Here is an 11665-nt window from a genome sequence, read left to right on the forward strand (position 1 = left end):
TACGGAGCTGCTTGGGATGAACCTCGACAGCAACCACTGCATCTCCTTCCAGACCTGCCTTGCAAAGGGGCAATCCTGAAGGAGATGGATGACAGTCTCGTCCGCACCACAGCCAACTCGGGGGATCTCATTCCAGACCTGCCTTGCAAAGGGGCAATCCCGAAGGAGATGGATGACAGTCTCGTCCGCACCACAGCCAACTCGGGGGCAGAGTGCCGTGTCTCTGAAACCCCGGCTGTGTATGAAGGATCTGATGGGTAGGGCCCTTCTCACCGCCAACCAAGCTACGTCTTGGTGCTTGTCTGTAAGCTCTGGCGATGAGACGTTCTGCCAGACGAGTTCGACAGTCTGCTCGGGGAACCAGCCGACCAGGTCCACCCTCTCCTCTTGAAAAACAGGTGACCGGAGGGTTGAAAGCCTGGTGGGGATCCTGTGTGCCTGTTTGCCTGCCTGAATCAGCTTTTAAATGGGTGCCAACCAGCACTCCCGCCCAAAACAGGCAAGAAGCTCTTTAGTTATGCAAATCAGGATCCTATGCTTGTTACAACTTTCAATGGGAAATGGCCGTCCTTAAAGGCACCACTGGAGGCCTCTCCGAAAAGAAAGAAAAAAATAAGACTTCCATTTATATAGACGACTTCTGGACGTCTCAAAGAGCTTTACAGCCAATTAAGTGCTTTTGAAGTGTAGTCACTGTTATAATGTAGGAAACGTGGCAACCAATTTGTGTGCAAACTCCCACAAACAGCAATGTGATAATGACCAGATAATCTGTTTTTGTTATGTTGATTGAGGGATAAATATTGAACATAAGAACATAAGAATTAGGAACAGGAGTAGGCCATCTAGCCCCTCGAGCCTGCTCCACCATTCAAAAAGATCATGGTTGATCTGGCCGTGGACTCAGCTCCACTTACCCGCCCACTCCCCATAACCCTTAATTCCCTTATTGGTTAAAAATCTATCTATCTGTGATTTGAATACATTCAATGAGCTAGCCTCAACTGCTTCCTTGGGCAGAGAATTCCACAGATTCACAACCCTCTGGGAGAAGAAATTCTTTCTCAACTCGGTTTTAAATTGACTCCCCCGTATTTTGAGGCTGTGCCCCCTAGTTCTAGTCTCCCCGACCAGTGGAAACAACCTCTCTGCCTCTATCTTGTCTATCCTTTTCATTATTTTAAATGTTTCAATAAGATCACCCCTCATCCTTCTGAACTCCAACGAGTAAAGACCCAGTCTACTCAATCTATCATCATAAGGTAACCCCCTCATCTCCGGAATCAGCCTAGTGAATCGTCTCTGTAACCCTCCAAAGCCAGTATATCCTTCCTTAAGTAAGGTGACCAAAACTGCACGCAGTACTCCAGGTGCGGCCTCACCAATACCCTGTACAGTTGCAGCAGGACCTCCGTGCTTTTGTACTCCATCCCTCTCGCAATGAAGGCCAACATTCCATTCGCCTTCCTGATTACCTGCTGCACCTGCAAACTAACTTTTTGGGATTCATGCACAAGGACCCCCAGGTCCCTCTGCACCACAGCATGTTGTAATTTCTCCCCATTCAAATAATATTCTCTTTTACTGTTTTTATTTTCCCCAAGGTGGATGACCTCACATTTTCCGACATTGTATTCCATCTGCCAAACCTTAGCCCATTCGCTTAACCTATCTAAATCTCTTTGTAGCCTCTCTGTGTCCTCTACACAACCCATTTTCCCACTAATCTTTGTGTCATCTGCAAATTTTGTTACACTACACTCTGTCCCCTCTTCCAGGTCATCTATGTATATTGTAAACAGTTGTGGTCCCAGCACCGCTCCCTGTGGCACACCACTAACCACCGATTTCCAACCCGAAAAGGACCCATGTATCCCGACTCTCTGCTTTCTGTTAGCCAGCCAATTCTCTATCCATGCTAATACATTTCCTCTGACTCCACGTACCTTTATCTTCTGCAGTAACCTTTTGTGTGGCACCTTATCGAATGCCTTTTGGAAATCTAAATACACCACATCCATCGGTATACCTCTATCCACCATGCTCGTTATATCCTCAAAGAATTCCAGTAAATTAGTTAAACATGATTTCCCCTTCATGAATCCATGTTGCGTATGCTTGATTGCACTATTCCTATCTAGATGTCCCGCTATTTCTTCCTTAATGATAGCTTCAAGCATTTTCCCCACTACAGATGTTAAACTAACCGGCCTATAGTTACCTGCCTTTTGTCTGCCCCCTTTTTTAAACAGAGGCGTTACATTAGCTGCTTTCCAATCCGCTGGTACCTCCCCAGAGTCCAGAGAATTTTGGTAGATTATAACGAATGCATCTGCTATAACTTCCGCCATCTCTTTTAATACCCTGGGATGCATTTCATCAGGACCTGGGGACTTGTCTACCTTGAGTCCCATTAGCATGTCCAGCACTACCTCCCTAGTGATAGTGATTGTCTCAAGGTCCTCCCTTCCCACATTCCCGTGACCAGCAATTTTTGGCATGGTTTTTGTGACTTCCACTGTGAAGACAGAAGCAAAATAATTGTTTAAGGTCTCAGCCATTTCCACATTTCCCATTATTAAATCCCCCTTCTCATCTTCTAAGGGACCAACATTTACTTTAGTCACTCTCTTCCGTTTTATATATCGGTAAAAGCTTTTACTATCTGGTTTTATGTTTTGCGCAAGTTTACTTTCGTAATCTATCTTTCCTTTTTTTATTGCTTTCTTAGTCATTCTTTGCTGTCGTTTAAAATTTTCCCAATCTTCTAGTTTCTCACTAACCTTGGCCACCTTATACGCATTGGTTTTTAATTTGATACTCTCCTTTATTTCCTTGGTTATCCACGGCTGGTTATCCCTTCTCTTACCGCCCTTCTTTTTCACTGGAATAGATTTTTGTTGAGCACTATGAAAGAGCTCCTTAAAAGTCCTCCACTGTTCCTCAATTGTGCCACCGTTTAGTCTGTGTTCCCAGTCTACTTTAGCCAACTCTGCCCTCATCCCACTGTAGTCCCCTTTGTTTAAGCATAGTACGCTCGTTTGAGACACTACTTCCTCACCCTCAATCTGTATTACAAATTCAACCATACTGTGATCACTCATTCCGAGAGGATCTTTTACTTGGAGATCGTTTATTATTCCTGTCTCATTACACAGGACCAGATCTAAGATAGCTTGCTCCCTTGTAGGTTCTGTAACATACTGTTCTAAGAAACAATCCCATATTCATTCTATGAATTCCTCCTCCAGGCTACCCCGTGCGATTTGATTTGACCAATCGATATGTAGGTTAAAAATCCCCCATGATTACTGCCGTTCCTTTTTCACATGCCTCTATTATTCCCTTAATTATTGTCCGCCCCACCGTGAAGTTATTATTTGGGGGCCTATAAACTATGCCCACCAGTGACTTTTTCCCCTTACTATCTCTAATCTCCACCCACAATGATTCAACATTTTGTTCATTGGAGTCAATATCATCTCTCACAACTGCCCTGATATCATCCTTTATTAACAGAGCTACCCCACCTCCTTTCCCTTCTTGTCTATCCTTCCGAATTGTCAGATATCCCTGAATGTTTAATTCCCAGTCTTGGCCACCCTGCAACCACGTTTCTGTAATGGCCACCAAATCATACCCATTTGTAATGATTTGTGCCGTCAACTCATTTACTTTATTTCGAATGCTGCGTGCGTTTAGGTTGAGTGTTTTAATACTAGTTTTTAAACCATGATTTTTAGTTTTGACCCCTGTAGGGGAGGACGAAAACCCCCTCATTTTACCCAGAAGGAAAAGGGCTGTGGGATCGGTCTGTGCTGTGAATTGAAACCAAGACGGTTTGACATTGGCAGAGCAGTGATTGGACGGGGGAGGACACCGGAGAGCCAATGGTGGGACAGAGTCAGCCCGAAGCATGGGGCTTTCAAGCCAATGGGAGAGCACATGCTCGAAAACTGTGGGACTGACTCACAGCCATTATCGGGCTATTGTCTTCCCCATGTTTACACTATGGAAGGAAATTATGCAGACCTTCAGAAAACTAGGAAACCCAAAACAAACCAAGGGCCTACACAATGGCTACAGGAGGCCAACCCAATTAACACCTACTCAAATCTTGAGTAGATTAGAAAAACTGAATTGGAGGAAAATTATGCAGACCTTCAGAAACGAGGGAACCCAAAACAACCCAAGGGCCTACACAATGGCTACAGGAGGCCAACGCAATCAACACCCACTCAAACCTTGAGTAGGTTAACATCAGTGGAAAAAACCCGCAATAATCTAAAGCTGCTGCATTTCTCAAAATCTCAAAGCCCACCAATGGGATGAATTGATTTCAGCAGGAGAGGCGGACTGGATAATCTGGATATAAAAAGGGGTTTCTGACTTAGTGTGGGTGGTTCCCTGCTCTCGTGATCCAACAACCAGCAAGCCTCTCAACACTGAAGGAAAACCAGTGTCCGAAGACACCGAAGATAGAAGAAACAAACCACCAGACTGCAGAAGGCACAGTAGTGAGTATAACCTCTGGTCCCCGGAACTCCCAACTCAGTTAGGCCAGGAAAGGTGGGAGGTTGGGCATTGTACTGCTAAACTTGTGTAAAGATTTTCGTTGTGTCCGTTTAGTGGGATTTAGGGGGATTGTTTTGTTGGTGTATTGCTGTTTGTTGAGATACACCTTGTCAAATAAATTGGAAGCCTAAGTTCCTCTTGGAATCACCTTGTCTCAGTTCTATTGTATTACATCGCCTGATCGTGAGTCTTATGTCAGAACAGCGTAAGGGAAGCTAGGAGCGCCTCGAAAACGCTCAACTGTGTGTCACAGGCTAGGGAAGAAGGGGTTAGGAGTGTTTGACACTCACAGGTGCCTCACAGGCTAGGCATAAGCTGTGGGGACGCACGAGTCTCAAAACCCCCTTCATAAGCTGTGGACATAGTCTCTCCAGGGGTGCTCTTGCAGCACTCAGGGTACCTCACAGGCCAGGCATAAGCTGTGAGGGCAGAAGCCCAGAGAGAGACACCCAAGGCACAACAACACTCCCTGAAAACGCCTTACACCCGTCCTGCAGCCCCTTTATATTCATACATATTGTCCCTTCCTATCACCTTGTGGTTTACACTTACCCCAGTACTACGCTGCTCTGTTGCCTCCTGCCCTTTGCATTCTTTCTTGGGGTCCTGTTCATCTGCGCTCTCACCCACTCTAACCAGCTCAGAGCCCTCTCCTGGGTTCCGAATACTCCTCGCATTGAGGCACCGAACTTTCAGGCTTGCCTTTTTATTACACTTTGACCCTTTAGAATTTTACTGTACATTGGCCCTTTTTGTTTTTTGCCTTGGGTTTCTCTGCCCTTCACTTTTACTCATCTCCTTTCTGTCTTTTGCTTCTGTCTCAATTTTGTTTCCCTCTGTCTCCCTGCATTGGTTCCCATCCCCCTGCCATATTAGTTTAACACCTCCCCAACAGCACTAGCCCAGGTGCAGACCGTCCAGTTTGTACTGGTCCCACCTCCCCCAGAACCGGTTCTAATGCCCCAGGAATTTGAATCCCTCCCTGCTGCACCACTGCTCAAGCCACGTATTCATCTGAGCTATCCTGCGATTCCTACTCTGACTAGCACGTGGCACTGGTAGCAATCCCGAGATTACTACTTTTGAGGTCCTACTTTTTAATTTGGTTCTTAGCTCCTTAAATTCGTCTCGTAGGACCTCATCCCTTTTTTTATCTATGTCGTTGGTACCAATGTGCACCACGACAACTGGCTGTTCTCCCTCCCTTTTCAGAATGTCCTGTACCCGCTCTGAGACATCCTTGACCCTTGCACCAGGGAGAAAACATATCATCCTGGAGTCTTGGGTGCGGCCGCAGAAACGCCTATCTATTCCCCTTACAATTGAATCCCCTATCACTGTCGCTCTCCCACTCTTTTTCCTGCCCTCCTGTGCAACAGAGCCAACCACGGTGCCATGAACTTGGCTGCTGCTGCCCTCCCCTGATGATTCATCCCCCTCTACAGTACTCAAAGCAGTGTATCTGTTTTGCAGGGGGATGACCGCAGGGTTCCCCTGCACTACCTTCCTTGCACTGCTCTTCCTGCTGGTCTTCCATTCCCTAGCTGGCTATGGACCCTTCACCTGCGGTAAGACCAACTTGCTACATGTGCTACTCACGTCATTCTCAGCATCGTGGATGCTCCAGAGTGAATCCACCCTCAGCTCCAAATCCACAACGCGGTCCGTCAGGAGCTGGAGGCGGATACACTTTCCGCACACGTGGTCGTCAGGGACACCGGAAGTGTCCCTGAGTTCCCACATGGTACAGGAGGAGCATATCACGTGACCGAGCTCTCCTGAGAATGTGTGAAAACATATAGCAATGGAGACAGTGAAGTGAACAAAGGAAGGAATGAGAAAAAGCTCTTTGTGCAAAACAGTTGCTATAACCACTTGCCCGTATCTAATTGGGCAATGAAGGCCAGGTGTCGGCTCATGAGTGGACAAAGGGAAGGAGGGATCACAAAGGATAGGGTGAACTGAATGTCCCTCAATTGTATTACGTACCAAAAGTGTATAACCGTTGCGCCCCTACATTGTAACGGGACTTGTCCGAGGGAAGTGAGCGCACTCTGAAGGGAGAGAGTTCCTTTGTTCTGATAAGTCCCGGCCGGTGAAACAAATAATAAAGACTGCTTCGTTATAAGCTGCTTTGGTGTTCATGTCAGTTTATTCGCTGAAACAGATTGAGGGAAAAAGAATCATTATTAACACTCCTGCCATGACTTAACCCTTAGATACACTTAATTTGGCAACAACAATGTTAACAGGTTACTTACTGATATAAAAAAGAAAAAGACAACAATGTTAACGGTTTACTTACTGATATAAAAAAGAAAAAGAAAAGCTACTCACCAATCACCAGCCAATCACTTATCCCTTTGGCTGTGACGTCATCTTTTCATTTCTTTCTACTTTTTTGCTTTTTCTCCCGGCTGGAGCTGTACAAGCTGGGCCTTTATAGGCCTCACCACGCACCCTGGACTCGCGCTGCTCGAACTTCCGCTCTTCCTCCGACGTTGGGCCTTTATAGGCCTCTCCACCCACCCCGGACTCGCGCTGCTCGAACTTCCGCTCTTCCTCCGACGTTGGGCCTTTATAGGCCTCACCACGCACCCCGGACTCGCGCTGCTCGAACTTCCGCTCTTCCTCCGACGTTGGGCCTTTATAGGCCTCTCCACCCACCCCGGACTCGCGCTACTCCAGGACACCAAGGATAACTCCGCTGTTCTTCTTCGAGATAGTGCCATGGGATCTTTTACATCCACCTGAGAGAGTAGACGGGGCCTCGGTTTAACGTCTCATCTGAAAGACAGCACGTCCAACAGTGCAACACTCCCTCAGCACTGCACTGGAGTGTTAGCTTAGATTTATGTGTTCAAGTCCCTGGAGTGGGACTTGAACCCACAACCTTCTGAGCCACAGCTGACACTGTAAAGTAAGTTTAAGATTTTTGTGGGGCCAGGAAGAGCCAGGGTGTTGCTCTGGGCCCCACAAAAATCTTCCAGCCTGCTGCCAGCCTGCTCTCACCACCACTTGCCTCCTCCTCCCCATGCCATCTGCTCCCACCCTCGATCATTAAATTCTTGTCAGCTGGCTGCGTGCTGCAGTTGGCCAATATTTTGCCTCGGGAGACCAGCAAGTTGCAGAACCTGTTTGATGCCCGCAGCTTGCTGACAAAAATGTAATGATGCCGAAACCTGAAGGTGGTTCAGGCCTCCCGACTGTTGGGCAGTGCCGAGATCGCACCCGTTCGATGCCCAAATTGAAAGTCTCCCCTTGGATTACCAAATAGTCCCATGCAGAGCTGAACTATCACATGAGACCTTACGCCACTAGAGGGCATTGCAATGCTGTACATTCTGCTCTGAAACATGGAGTTTCTCATCGACAGCAGGATTGCTGCAATTTACAAATGTGCATCTAAAATGTCCTTTGATTATAGATGAAAGCTAATAGATGAATGCAATCTTTGCAACCAGGGCATAGTAACAGGTGGCTTAATGTACTTTTTTTTCCCACAGGGGCCCTCTTTGGTGATTGGCGATTCTGAAACTTAGTGCAAAAGCCTGCATAAAGAAGTGCACGAGAGCAACTGTGGCACATCATGATGTTCCTCTGTATCAAGCAGGGGACCTCAACCCTAAGAATCTCACAGGGACATTATAAGGCACAATCATTCTTGCGCAAACGCTTTTCTTTGGGCTGACTTTTTCCATTCAGTTTCAGTATCGCAATTAGTTGATTGGGTCATTAGAAAAAGAATGACTTGTATTTATATGGCCTCAGGACGTCCCAAAGCACTTTACAGCCAATGAAGGAACAAGATTCGGGGTTGGTTTAGGGTTAAATTAAGGGTTAGGATGAATTTATCTGATCCAGAAACTGATGGGATCAGATCAGCTGCCTGTTTTACACCCTGCCGGATTTTAATTTCATTGATTTTGATGGAAAGTAAAATTGGGTGGGGTGTAAGACAAGCAGGCGATCCAATCCTATCCATTTCCTGCCAGGCTGTGGAGAGTTTGGTTTGGGCTGTAGCACAAAATGGGCGATAGAAAATCGGCAGCCTTCTTTACGCTTGGCCAATTCGCTTTTCCATTGAAATCAACTTTAAAAAAAAATTATTTTCAGGATGTGGGCAATGCTGGCAAGGCCACATTTCCCTAGTTACCCTGAGAAGGTGATGGTGGGCCCTCCTTGGGCCTCTGAGGTCCTTGTGGCGAAGGTGCTTTCACAATTATGTTAGGTAGCGAATTCCAGGATATTGACCCAGCAACAATATAAAGAAATGTCGATATATGTTCAAGTCAGGGTGGCATGTGGCTTGGGGGGGGAAGTTGGAGGTGGTTGTGTTCCCACAACATTGCTGCTCAAAGAGATTGCAACAGAGGGAGGAGGTACTGTCAAAGTAACAATGATGAGTTGCTACATTGCTGTACATTGTACATACTGCAGCCACAATACGCTGGCATACTGAGTCCAGTGGTAGGGGCACTGATCAGGCAAACTACTCTGTCCTGGCTCTTGTTGAGCTTTTTGAGTGTTGTTGAAACTGCACCCATCCAGCTTTGTAATGTGTATTTCATCACATGCCTTGAGTTTGTAGATGACAGAGAGGCTTTGATGGGTCAAGAATTGAGTAACTTGTTGTAGAGTACCCAGCCTCTGCCCTTGCCTTGTAGCCATGGTGACTGATCCAGTCAAGCTTCTGGTGACCCCAATGATGGCTGGAGACTCATTACCTGGCATTTATGTGTTGCGAATGTTAGCTGCCATTTCTCAGCCCACGCCTGAATGTTATCCAGTCCCTGCTGTAGGCTGGCATGAGCTCCTTCATTACGAAGGTTATTGTTGAAGCAGCTAAAGATGGTTAGGCCAATGACATTTCTTTGTAAAACTCCTGCAGTGGTATCCTGAGGTTGGCCTCTGACAACAACAACCTTCTTCCTTTGTGGCAGGTATGACAGTAGCCACAGGAGAATTTTACCTTTGACTTCCATTAACTTCAGTTTCTGTAGGAGACGACTCATACTAGCCATACTCAGTCAAATGCTGCATTGATGTTAAGTTATACTCTCACCATTCCTCTGGTATTTGGCTCATGTCCATAACTGGGTTAAAGCTGGTCTGCAACTGAGTGGTTCTGGCCTAACCGAAAGTGAGCATCGATGAATAAGCTATTGGTGAGTAAAGTCGCTTGATGGAACTATAGTCTTACTCCTTCCATCACTTTATTGATTGGGAAGTAGCCAGGTTAGATTTATCATGTGTTTTGGTGGATCAGACATATCTGGGCAATCTTCCACACAGCTGATGTCATAGCTGAAACAGCATGGCTAGGGGAACAGCTATTTCTGGTGCACAAGTCTTCAGCACTGCAGAGGATTTTGTCAAAGCCCATAGCTTTTGCTGTTTCCAGTGCACTCGGCCACTTCTTAATATCACTTGGACTGAAACAAACGGACTGGACACTGGCGTCTACGATGGCAGGGAACTTGGGGAAGAGGCCAAATGGAATCATCTACATGACATTTCTGGCTGAAGACACTTTCAAATATTTCGGCCCTGTCTGTTGCACTCAGATGCTGGGCCCCAAGGTTGAGGATAGGGAAAATCATGAATCCTCCTCCTTCTGTTAGTTACATGGTTGCCCACTGTTGGATTTCTACATAATACTGACCGATATCCCTATTGCTCTAATGCAAGTTTGAGGACTAGGAAACTTTGAACCACTGTTATTAAATCTTTGTTAAATCAAGTTCAAGGAGATAATAAAACACAACCCTTTACATGCAATGTATATGAGATATAGGTATCAATTATAACATTACAACTCACATACAAGGGACTCCCTGCAGGAGATCGAAAGCGTGTCCTCATCAACTGCTTATGCTAGCCTCAACAAGAGTAAAAAAGTCCCCAAGGAGCCCCAGCATCTGTACTTTTTATATGTGTCATTACATCTTGAAGTCATCATCATAGGTAGTCCCTCGTATCGAGAATGACTTGCTTCCACGCCGAAAAGGGATGAGTTCGCAGGTGTTTCAATGAAGGATCTAATATTCCAGGTCCTGAACCACACATTAAAGGGTGGAAGATGCCTGTGCGTGGATTTTTTTAACGTGTGGTGGGCGTTGCACACCAGCCACCACACGGGCTTGACAGAGCTAGGTCATGGTCCAGTGGCAAGGATTAACCAAGACGACTGGAGACCAGTTGTGCTGCACGGACCTAATGTGTACACATATTGCAGTGTGGGCTAGCCTGTGCTGCCCCTGGGCCTTCGCCTCTTCTGGGCCCCGAACTCACGCTTCTCCTGGGCCCCGATCACATCACTCTACAATCTTTCGCCGCTCCTTCGCCCTGACCTGGCCGCTCCTGCTGTACATGCACACGCTCCAATCTGCAACCTTGATTTTGGTGACGTCCAAACCAGTCGCCTTCTTCACAGCCGTTGCTCTCCAGCACACGCCATATGTTGAAATGGTATGGCCCTGTTCTGCTGATGGTCCTTGCAGGTCGGGGCTGCTGCGCTGAATGCCAAGTCGGCATCTTAAAGTAATACCGGTCGGCATCCTAAATTTATGTCACTATGTCAACACGTCCTCACTTCAATGAGTCTGCGCAATTGTTAAGAGTCAACTGTTGGTCAACTTCTTTCCTTCTATGGTTCACGATGACACGCTTCGAGTAAGCATGAGACACTTGATGGAGGAGTATACGGAATGGACTTTATTAAAACACAGCACAGGGAATAAGTGAATAAGGGGAATAAGGGGCGGGTAGGGAAGTGGACCCGAGTCCATGATCCGATCAGCCACGATCGTATTAAATGGCAAAGCAGACTCGAGGGGCCGTATGGCTTATTTCTGCTCCTTTTTCTTATGTTCTTATGTAATCGGCATAACTGTATAGAGAGAGTTGATTGCGAGTTCTCCAAATAACTTCTGAAAACCATGCTGCTTTATAGATCTTATTTTGCCTACATCAATAGTACACGTCACAGATTGTATCTGTTCCTGAAGCCTTTGAAAACAGTCTATTTACATAAAGTTGACATTGTTTACTTCAAAGGTACTTCTCTCAAACAAGATTTAGCGGCCTA

This window comes from Pristiophorus japonicus, chromosome 1, assembly GCF_044704955.1.
Source record: "Pristiophorus japonicus isolate sPriJap1 chromosome 1, sPriJap1.hap1, whole genome shotgun sequence".
Taxonomy (NCBI): domain Eukaryota; kingdom Metazoa; phylum Chordata; class Chondrichthyes; family Pristiophoridae; genus Pristiophorus; species Pristiophorus japonicus.